The following is a 10693-nucleotide window of genomic DNA, read 5'->3' as shown; positions in this document are numbered from 1 at the left end:
TTTTATAGACCTCTATCGTATCTCCCCTCAGCTGTCTCTTTTCCAAGCAGAAGAGCCCTAACCTCTTTATCCTTTCCTCACAGGAGAATAGTTGCATCGCTTTTATCATTTTGCTGTCCTTCTCGTTACCTTTTCTAATTCTGCTGTATCGTTTTTGAGATACAGTGACCAGAATTGCACATAATACTCAAGATATGTTCATACCATGGAGCGATACAGAGGCTTTATGATTTCCATTCCTTCCACTAATAATTCCTAGCATTCTATTTGCTTTCTTGGCTGACCCAGCAAACTGAGCAGAGGATTTCAACATATTATCTATATTGAGGCCTAGATCCTTTTTCTGAATGGTAACTCACAATGTGGAACCTTGCATTGTGTAGGTATAATTTACATTGTTCTTCCCTAAGTGCATCACTTTGCATTTGTCCACAATAAATATCATCTGTTATTTGCATGCCCAGTCTCCCAGTTTTGCAAGGTTCTCTTGCATTCTCTCACAATCCTCTTGTGATTTAACTTTGAATAATTTTGTGTCATCTGCTAATTTGGTTACCTCACTTGTTCCCATTTCCAGGTCATTTATAAATATGTTAAAAAGCAGTGGTCCCAGAACAGATCCCTGGGGTACTCTACTATTCACCTTTCTCTAATGAAAAAATTGACCATTTAGCCCTTCTCTCTTTTTTTCTATCTTTTAACCAGTTCCCAATCCACAATAGGACATTGCCTCCTATCCCATGACTTTCTAATTTCCTCAGAAGTTGCTTATGAGGGACTTTGTCAAATGCTTTCTGGAAATCTAGATACACTATGTCTACTGGCTCAGCTTTATCCACATATTTATTTACACCTTCAAAAAAATGTAGCAGATTGGTCAAGCAAGACTTCACGGTTAAATCCACATTCACTGTGTCCCACACAAGGAGGGTGGCACCTTATAGATTAAGCAAGTTATTGAGGCATGAGCATTTTTGCTGGTGTAGCAAAATTGACACTTCATCAGGAAACCCGCCTCATGTCATTTTTACTACACCAGACTAACATGGCTATCCCTCTGAATATCTGAACCATTAAATAATGACTATCTATATGTTCGGTAATTTTGTTCTTTATGATAGATTCTACTATTTTGCCCAGAATTTCACGTTAGGCTCACTGGTCTGTAGTTTCCTGGATCACCCTGGAAACCTTTTCAAAAGTGGCATTATATTTGCAGCCCTCTAATCTCCTGGTACCGTAGCTATGACTTGAATGAGAGAGTAATAGTGCAAGTGAGTGTGTGAGAGTGACAGCCTCTTCATTTTTCAGGAGCTGGCCCAGAGCTTGTGACCACTCATACACTATGGGATGGTGGCAAGTGTATACATGCTTAGAAATAAATCTTACCTTAATAATCCTTCCTCTGGATTCCATGTCCTCCTTATCCCTTTTCTCCTAGGCAGCATTGGTAGATTTATTTCACCAAACATAAAAACACTTGATATCTTCTCTCTTTTTATGCACTCATTTTAAAGTAAGGGAACTATCAGTTCATTGAAAGCAAACTTTCCACATTACTATGATGAATTTGTTAGCTCTCCCACAGCATTCACACATTGTTTGTAGGTGTGAACAGACTTGAAGCTGGCATGTTCCTGCATCTATCTGGACTCATTCAGAAAAATAACACCGTTTGGAGAGCTAAATTTATAGCTCTGCTGAAAAAGCTTCAGCAGTATGCTTCTCATTTTGGTTGGCCTCATTTTGAGGATTAAGTGAAGCTACAAATTAAAAATAGGTTTGTCACAGTGGAAAACCAAATTACCCAGTGGAAGAATAGAGTCCTAGAGAGCTAAGCATTGGAAAAAAAGATATTCTTTTCGTTAATAGGATGGTAAACTATAGCACCCCTGAAAGGAGATATTTGAAGGCTCTTTACCACTAGAAAATGGGAATAACTTTTCTGTGTTTGAAACTCCAGACTCTATAAGCTCTCAGCTGTCATATTGCTGAACCATGAAGTTTACCGGCGTTCCTTTCTAATATTACAAGTTTAAGGTTTGGGCTCTTTGGTGAAGTTGGTGCAGCCACTGGAAGTATATGATTTAAATCTTTTTTTCACAGAAGACAGGCAACACACTGAGAAAGCTGAAGATCTATAGGCTGCATCTTTACAGGAATAGAATGATTTTGCCTGAGCTGAGGAACCTTGCTGTGGAAGTTATGATAGTAAAATCCGCAGCTTGTAGGATGTTAGAAGTGGTAATCTTAGGGTCAGGGCAGGCACTGGACAAAACGGCACCACAAGAGTTGCTCTCATCACCTTCAACTCCTTTTTTGGGTTACACGCTCACAGACGTAACTCAAAAAGGTGATGTGGGGGCCATATAACCTCCCCCCTTCCACTTTGCCATCTTATGGCAGTTGCTTTTCTTGCTCACTTCTTGCCATGACCCTGATTAGGGATGTTGGAGCTTTGAGCAAGAAAGTTATTTGTGGCCCTGTGGTCGCTCGGAAGTGGCCACAGGTTGGGAAACAGCCAGAAGTACAAAAATGAGGCCACACAATAAAAGACTTTGAGGTCCATATTCAGTTGCTATGTGGCTGTGCTAGTTAGCTGGTTACACACAACTGGCTAACTAACAAGGTATATGCAGCAGCGCAGTTGCACTACTGAATATACCCAGCTATCTTAAAGTTAGCTAGTTATGTATAACCGGCTAACTTTAGGACAGCCCTATGGTCCAACCAGAGTTAGCTGCAGAAGGTAACCGGCTAACTCTGAATATCGATTAACTTTAATGACTAACCCCGCTCCTCCTCAGAACACCTCCTGCCTGTCCCCAGAATGCCCCATCTTATCCGACTAAATTCTATCCAGGGAACTAGGTACCCAGCTAGAAATTAGCCAAATAAAAGCTGAATATAACTAGGTAAGCCATTTAGACAGCTAACTATTACATAATCCATCAAAATGGCTTTTGAATATGGACCTCTTTAATTACAAGCAAAAACCAAAAGTACAGCTCTGAGGCCGCTTTACGCAGTGGTCTCACAAAAGTCCAATATACGCAGTTCTTTCTGCCTTCTCTCTGGGGCCTCCCCAGCCTTCTGGGCCTTGTCTTCTTATCCAAGGCTGCAGGGATCCTCCCTGGCCCAAAATCCCTTCCTGGGTTGGCTCTTAAAGAGGTCTGAGCCAGATAGCTGTGGCCGGTCTTTAAGGTGTTCTGAGGGTGTTTCTTATACACTCCCTCACATACTCTCCCCCTCAGTTTGGTCTTCTTAGATCAAGTGTCCAGCTTTGCCCGGGCTAATTCCTAGCTCTTCCTCTGTGGCCCGTATATCTTGATTAGTAGACAAGCTCTCCTTAAGGATGTCCTGTCTCCAGGTGGACTGTTCCAGCTACCCATCAGCTGACTCCACAGAGTTGCAAACTGGGGATAATTGCTTCCTAGAATGACTATGGGAGTTCAGGAAGGACCACCATTTCCATAATGGCTTGTCCTGTTGGGGTCATCAGCAAGACCTGATTGGATACTTCTGTTTGGATAAGTTCTTGGAGGAGAAGTCCATTAATGGCTATTAATCAATTTTACTTAGGGAATAGCCACTGCTATTAATTGCATCAGTAGCATGGGATCTTCTTAGTGTTTGGGTACTTGCCAGGTTCTTATGACCTGGATTGGCCACTGTTGGAAACAGGATGCTGGGCTTGATGGACCCTTGGTCTGACCCAGCATGGCAATTTCTTATGTTCTTATGTTCTTATAGAGACAAGTGTATCTTTCCTCTTATGGTTGATGTGTTCTTTTTGAAGGACGTCCTCTTGAATGAGAGTCTTGCCAGACTCTGAATCCACTGAAGTTTGAGTGGGAATTTCATCCAGTTCCACCTGGATCACAAACTCCTTAAGTTCTGAATGAGGAATGTCGACAAAGTTGCAACTTTGGAACTTTAAAAAAGTGCACACCCATTTGTGCTCCCATTTTTCATTCTCATTCTGGGGCTCTACCTCTGCCCTTTGCTCCTTCTTGCATTGTTCTGCCAGCTTGCATTCCCACCCTATGTCTTCAAGCCAGAAGCACTCTTCGTGTGTACGGCCCTCTGTCTTACAAAATAAGCATGCCCGTGAGGCGGGTTTCCCTTTGTCTTTCACTACTCTTCCTAAGGGCTCTTCATTGTCTGCCTTTCCATACAGGCAGCAATTTTCCTCATGTCCATTCCACAAAGGGCACAAAAGGAAAAAGTATCCATAGCTTCATTCCTGGGTTGTGCCCAGAGGTTCCCATTTTCCTTCAATTTGAGAATTATCCTTGCTTTGGAGATTTGCCTTTATCCAAGTGGACTTTACCCCCCTAGTGTTAGCTGCATCACTAAGCTGACATCCATATCTTTGCTTCCCTCATAACGATAGTCTCTTGTCAAATGACCTCTCCTTCCACAGTTGAAACAAATGGAAGAGGTTGTGACTCGTGGTCTAGTTAAAGAAGATGGGCTGTCCACCTCAGAGGATCATTGCTGAGGTCCTCCAGTCTCCGTACCACATCAGGCATTAATTGTGCCTGACGAAAAGCATCTGCCACTTCTATTGCTTTTCTAAGGGAGACCTGGGGTGGCAGCAGACCCAATTCCACATGGGCCGATCAAGCCTGTCTAAGAACTGCGCTAGAAGCAACTGTTTGGCTTACCTTGAGGCAGTCTTTGCCTCTGGCTGCAGCCACTTCCAGCCAGCATCTTTCAGACAATGGAACAGGTTTCAGGATCTTTCGCCGGGCTGTAAGATGCCCTGCTGGAACTGCTGCCGGTATGTTTCTGAGTTATACCCAGCTCTTTCTAGAATGGTGGTTTTGACTTCCGCTTGAAAGGCTACTTGGATTTTGCCCATGAGCAAATATCCCAGGTACATGTTCTCATTGGCTTCTCGCCAACCTGATAGGCAGGCGATCCTTTCAAAGTTTTTCAGGTGGATCTCTGGGTCCTCCCCTGCTTTCATCTTAAACAGGATGAGAGGTAACAGATTCACCTGGGTTGTTGCCGCTTGCATGGCTTAGGCAATCTGCACCAGTGTTCCCTGTTGCTGGGTGAAATGTTCATGTAAATTTTGCACAAATTTCTATAGCTGCTGCTGCCCTGCAGTGAGAAGCTGTATCACCAGCACCATCTTCTTTGTTTTTCCAACTGTACAAGCAGTAAAACTTGGAGAGTCTCCTGGCTAAGAGAAAAAGAAACAAACAAAAAAAAACAACTTTCTGGCCTGTCTGGGTACTCCCTAGCTGCTTAAGGTGGGGCTAGCCTCCTTGGCCTACTATAACTAATTCCTAGGGTGTCCCTGCAGCCAGGCCACAGACAAAAAATATATATATTTTTTTCCTTTTCTGTCTCTGTGGGCTCCTGTCTGTGCTTCACGCTTAGAACAGGAACTCACTTCTGCCATCATATTTGATCACTCAGGATTGGCCACAGGTTGGGAAACAGCCAGGAGCACAAAAACAAAGTCAAACTCCAGCTGGTACCACACAATAAAATACTTTATTTACAAGCAAAACCCAAAAGAACAGTACAGAGGCTGCTTATCTCAGCAGTCTCACAAAAGTCCAATACACGCAGTTCTTACTTAGGCTGGCTTCCTGCCTTCTTTCAGGGGCCTCCCCAACTTCTGGGCCTTGCCTTCTTATGCAAGGCTGCAGGGATTCTCCCTGGCCCAGAATCCCTTGCTGAGTTGGCTCTTAAAGTGGACCAGGCCACATAGCTGTGGCTGAACATTTTTTATTTCAATATCATTTTGCTCTAATCATGAAATTGCAGTGAAAGTTGTAGCATGGATGTTTTTAATACTCTCTGTGGGAATCAGATAAATAGTCAAATGTTAAAATGTAAACTGAATCTGTGAGATAGTTCTCTCCTCAGTAAGCTCTTTGGGGGTGGGGACTTTTACAGGTCACTAGTTCTGCAGCCTAAACCATCAAGCCATTCCAGCCAGCATAGCTTCGTGAAGTGAGAAAATCCATGCTTCTATGCTCTAGCAAACTGCTAAAAAACCCCTAACAACTGGCTGCCCAGATTTCTAAACTGGAAATTCCCCACCAGTGTATTCACTCGCAGGCTGTTTAGTCTGGATTCTGAGCGTTGTCTTCCTGCCTGCATCCCAACACCTGTTCCCTCTGATCACTTCTCTGCTAGCTGTCTACTTTTCTCCAATCTTCTTTCAATTACTTCCGCCTTGCCTTTCAACACCCCCCCCCCCCCCCCCCCCCCCGCTAGATTCTCTTGAAACAACAGTTTGCAGCAAGGTTTGCCCAAGAGTGACATCATTTCCTCTCTGGTTTCAATGCTTCATTGCTGATTATTATTATTATCTGTACAGCACCATAGGATTGTACACAGTGATTCCCAGAAACACAACAGAGAGTCCCTGGCTACTTGAAGCTTAATATATAGTCAAGGCAAACAGACAGACAAGATCTACTGACAAAAAACAAATAAGAGGCTTGGAGTTAACACAGAGGGGTCCCATGTTTAGAAGGATTTGTCTGGCTAAGTTCCGGTCTTAGGCAGACAAACCCGAGTTGTAAATATCTTACCCCAGGCTAAAACTAAATAAAAAAAAAGATGCAGAGCAGAGGTGTTTCAGTGGCATGGTTTAAATTTACCCGGTTAGCAATCATATTTGGCACTAGCCTCCCAGGTAAAGTTATCCAGCTAACTGTGGTCAGAAAAATTGCAGGTCTAAAGTCAGAGGAATATGGTTAAAAAAAAAAAAAAAAAAGCAGAGGTTGAACAGTGGCCAATTTCTCCCCTCCCCTCCATTCTCCACCCCCCCCCCCCCCTTCCGAAATCTGAAAACAATTTTGTAGATGATATGGGGCCGGCCCTACCATCCCTCCCAACTTTAACAAATGTGTTGAAATCCCCACCCCCCCACCCTGGAACCCCCAAAGGGCTTCCCAGTGTAAAGTGGGAAATGGAGAGAGCGTCTTTAATCAACTCCTGCTGGCTTAACCCTGACAGCTCCTGGCACTTTTACGTGAATTTATTCTTTGTACTCTTCACCGACTGGCTCTTCACCTACAGCTAACACAGTGAAGACTGAAAATGTTCCCCGAAAGGGGAAAGGAAAGGAGGAATGGTAGAGAAGAGATTAAAGCAAGACTCGGAGACCCTACTGTAGTCCAAGAAGCGCGGTGATGAAATGAGAACATTGGCAGTGGCTGAGCATTCTCATCTGCTCTTATGCACCGTCGTTCCTACAGAATGATTTTACCAGGCGTACGGTACAGTAGGGAAGTATTTCTGTCAGTACTGGAAAGGAAAGGGAGGAACTGGAAGAACGGAGGGCAGGAACTGTTGCATCATTGAACAAAGGCTCTAGCTGCGTAATTCCTACAATGTTTTACCATTTCCCTTCCTGGTTAAAGAAATCTTGCCACGAGTTATACGGCCTGTTACACATGAAAAGAAAAATCACAGCCGGACCAGGGGAGAGAGAAGCAGGGTGCGACTGAATTGCTGCTAAAGCACAGTAAGAAATAAATATATTTATTTGCTTAGTTTGAGTCGCCTACATTTACATCTGAAAGGCATTTGGTGATGCTGGCATATAAAAAATATTGATAACTTATGTTAAAGTGACTCTGAAGCCCTGCGTATTTAAAGAAAACCGAACAAGCCCTCTCTCCCTTACACACAGGCCGATACACTAAAAATCGCGGGAGAGTGGGCACTCTGCCGGCGCGCGCACAGGCCACTCTCCTGTGCGCGCGATTCAGTAAATTAATTTATTTAAATTAGGGCCCGCGGTAAAAAGAGGCGCTAGGGACACTAGCGCTTCCCTAGTGCCTCTTTTTGGACAGGAGCGGCGGCTGTCAGCGAGTTTGACTAGCCAACGCTCAATTTTGTCGGCATCGTTTCTCAAACCCGCTGACTGCCACGGGTTCGGAAACCGGATGCTGGCAAAATTGAACATCCGGTTTTCAACCCGTGAGCCGCGGGCCGATTTCAATTTTTTTTTTTAAACTTTTTTTAACTTTCAGGACCTCCGACTTAATATCGCCATGATATTAAGTCGGAAGGTGCACAGAAAAGCAGTTTTTACTGCTTTTCTGTGCACTTTCCTGGTGCCGAGAGAAATTAACGCCTACCTTTGGGTAGGCGCTAATTTCTGAAAGTAAGATGTGCGGCTTGGCTGCACATTTTACTTTCTGAATCGCGTGGGCATAACTAATAGGGCCGTCAATATGCATTTGCATGTTGCGGGCGCTATTAGTTTCGGGGGGGTTGGCCGCGCATTTTTGGCGCGCTATTACCCCTTACTGAATAAGGGGTAAAGCTAGCGCGTCGAAAACGCACATCCAAATGCAGGTTATCAGTGCGCTCCGCCGGAGCGCACTGATAACCTGCTGTATCGGCCCGACAGGTAGTTAAGCCTGCCCCAGCACTGAATTGTGCTATGCATTATCAGTTAGTTGCCTTAGCTCAGGGTTGGGCAACTCCGATTTTCAAAGGCCCCTAACTAGTTCAGTTTGCAGAACAGATAGATTTGCATGTACACTGCCTCAGTTGTATGCAAATTTATTTCATGCATATATATTAGGATTATTCGGAAATCCCCAACCGGTTAGGGACCCTTGAGGAATGCAGTTGCCCATCCCTGCCTTACCTTCTGCATGACTATCATTATTCTTTTTCAAAGGAAAAATAGGGAGGCGGTGAGGTTTTGAGCCAACACAAGGTCCCACAAATCATAAAAAAGAAGAACCAAAACTTATTTGCTTGCTTGCTCAGTGCGTCAAGGAGATAGTACTTATTATAAACCAAACTTCAGTTAAGAGTGTAAACACAGCTTGGTCCCCCGACACGTCCACATTTCCCAAACCAGTTGCATCTGGAGGGTCAGGGCTCTGCAGATTGCTGCAAAGGATCATTCTGTCGACGCTGTACACAGACCTTGACAGTGCGGTTGTTTGCAGCGCGTTCTGTCCCTCCAGATGCAGCTGGTGACCGAGCTGTGTTTAAACGCTAATTGAAGTTTGTTTTACAGTAAATACTATCTCCTTGTTGCACCGAGCAAGCAAACAAGTTTTGGTTCTTCTTTTCTATGATTTGTGGGACCTTGTATTAGCTCGAAACCTCACCGCCTGTTTATTTTCCCCTTTGCATATCACTGTGTGTGGCCGGTTTATTTCCATCTGTGACTCTGCATTATTCTCTTTCAGACATGCAGTGTCTCCCGGTGTCACCAGCGCAGGAGGAAGCACGCGGAACACAATTGGACTGTAATGTCAGGTTCAAACCAGCAAGAAGAAAGTCATAACTATCATACTTCACTCTCCGCATTGTCCAGATGCACTATTTATTCTCAAAGCAATTAAGTGGCTAATTTATTTCAATCAATGGAGAAACAATGATGTATTGATGAAAAAAAAAGCAGAACTCTTTCATGTATTGTGAAAAGATTCACTTTTATATTTATTAGGAAATAACAAAGAATGTTATACAGGAGTTAACCAACCCCTGGACGCATCATTCCGCATGAGCCCCGGGGAAGAAGGGCGGGAGCGATATCGAGCAGGCGGCCACATTGCGGCGGTGCGTTTTTTGCCAGGTGCAGTTGCGGCCACGCTGCACACTGTCACTCCCGTAGCGCCAGTGGAAAAGGTGTAGGTATTTTCGGCGCTACTGCCAGCAATAACGTGCGAAACATTATCGCCCGTAGGGCCGCCGGCCCCATCATTTTCCTAAACCCTGCCCAAACCCCTCCCCTTTCCCTCATTTAAATGTTCAATTCGTGATGCGATGGTATTTATCGTGATTTGAAGAATGATCCTGTAAGTGTCTTGCATATTTTGAAGTTGCCAAATAAACAAAAAGGGACCCATGCACATTGTATAGTTTGGCAAGAGTCAGTTGGGAATGTGGTTCACAACACTGTAAAATCGGGTTTTCAGCAGGTCAAACAGTCACTCAAAAACGGTCCTGATGGACACTACTGTAATGCTCTTCTGAGCCAGTAGATGGGACTAGAAATGGAGTTAACAACCCACAGGAAGAGGAGAAGCTCGTCATTATCACCTACAACACATAATAAATAACAAGAGACACAACTTTACTCATAAGTTCATTCCATACTTCACGCTCAATATTCCTACTTCATAAAAGAGCATTCCTCCCCTGCAGAACTCCTTCTGTTTTAATATATGGACAATAGTATTCGATGATCCATAAAACTTCACCACCACATCCATGACTTGTATTTGTTTGTACGAGTGTGGTATGAAGAATAGGTGTGAACTTCATATATGTGCACATTAGCTTGTACGAGTGAAAAATGACTGTATGTAGTAAAGCTTGCTGGTTCTATGTAGTTGTTTTTGTTGCTTGGTTATGGATCATTGATTTCCCTGGCTGGCTGGCCTCCTGCTATCCCCTACTGGATAACCATTCAGGTAAAAGCTAGGTCTAACCTTGCTTAGCCAAGTACTTACAGAGCACTGAAGGAAATGCTCCCCACTAGTCCTGTAAGTACAAATAAGTCCTGCTTGACAGTGTAACGGTGAATAATGCCAGTAAGTAATATACCCATCTTTTACTATTGTAACAGTCCTTGAGATCCATAATACCATGTGTTTGAGATAAAAGGTGTTTGAAAATGGTTTACATGCAAACAGAAAGTGCATGGCATGCGCATGTGTGAAGTGTGACAGAATAATATTAA

The sequence above is a fragment of the Rhinatrema bivittatum genome, chromosome 2, assembly GCF_901001135.1.
Source record: "Rhinatrema bivittatum chromosome 2, aRhiBiv1.1, whole genome shotgun sequence".
NCBI classification, from domain to species: domain Eukaryota; kingdom Metazoa; phylum Chordata; class Amphibia; order Gymnophiona; family Rhinatrematidae; genus Rhinatrema; species Rhinatrema bivittatum.
Note: the sequence above shows the minus strand (reverse complement) of the source record.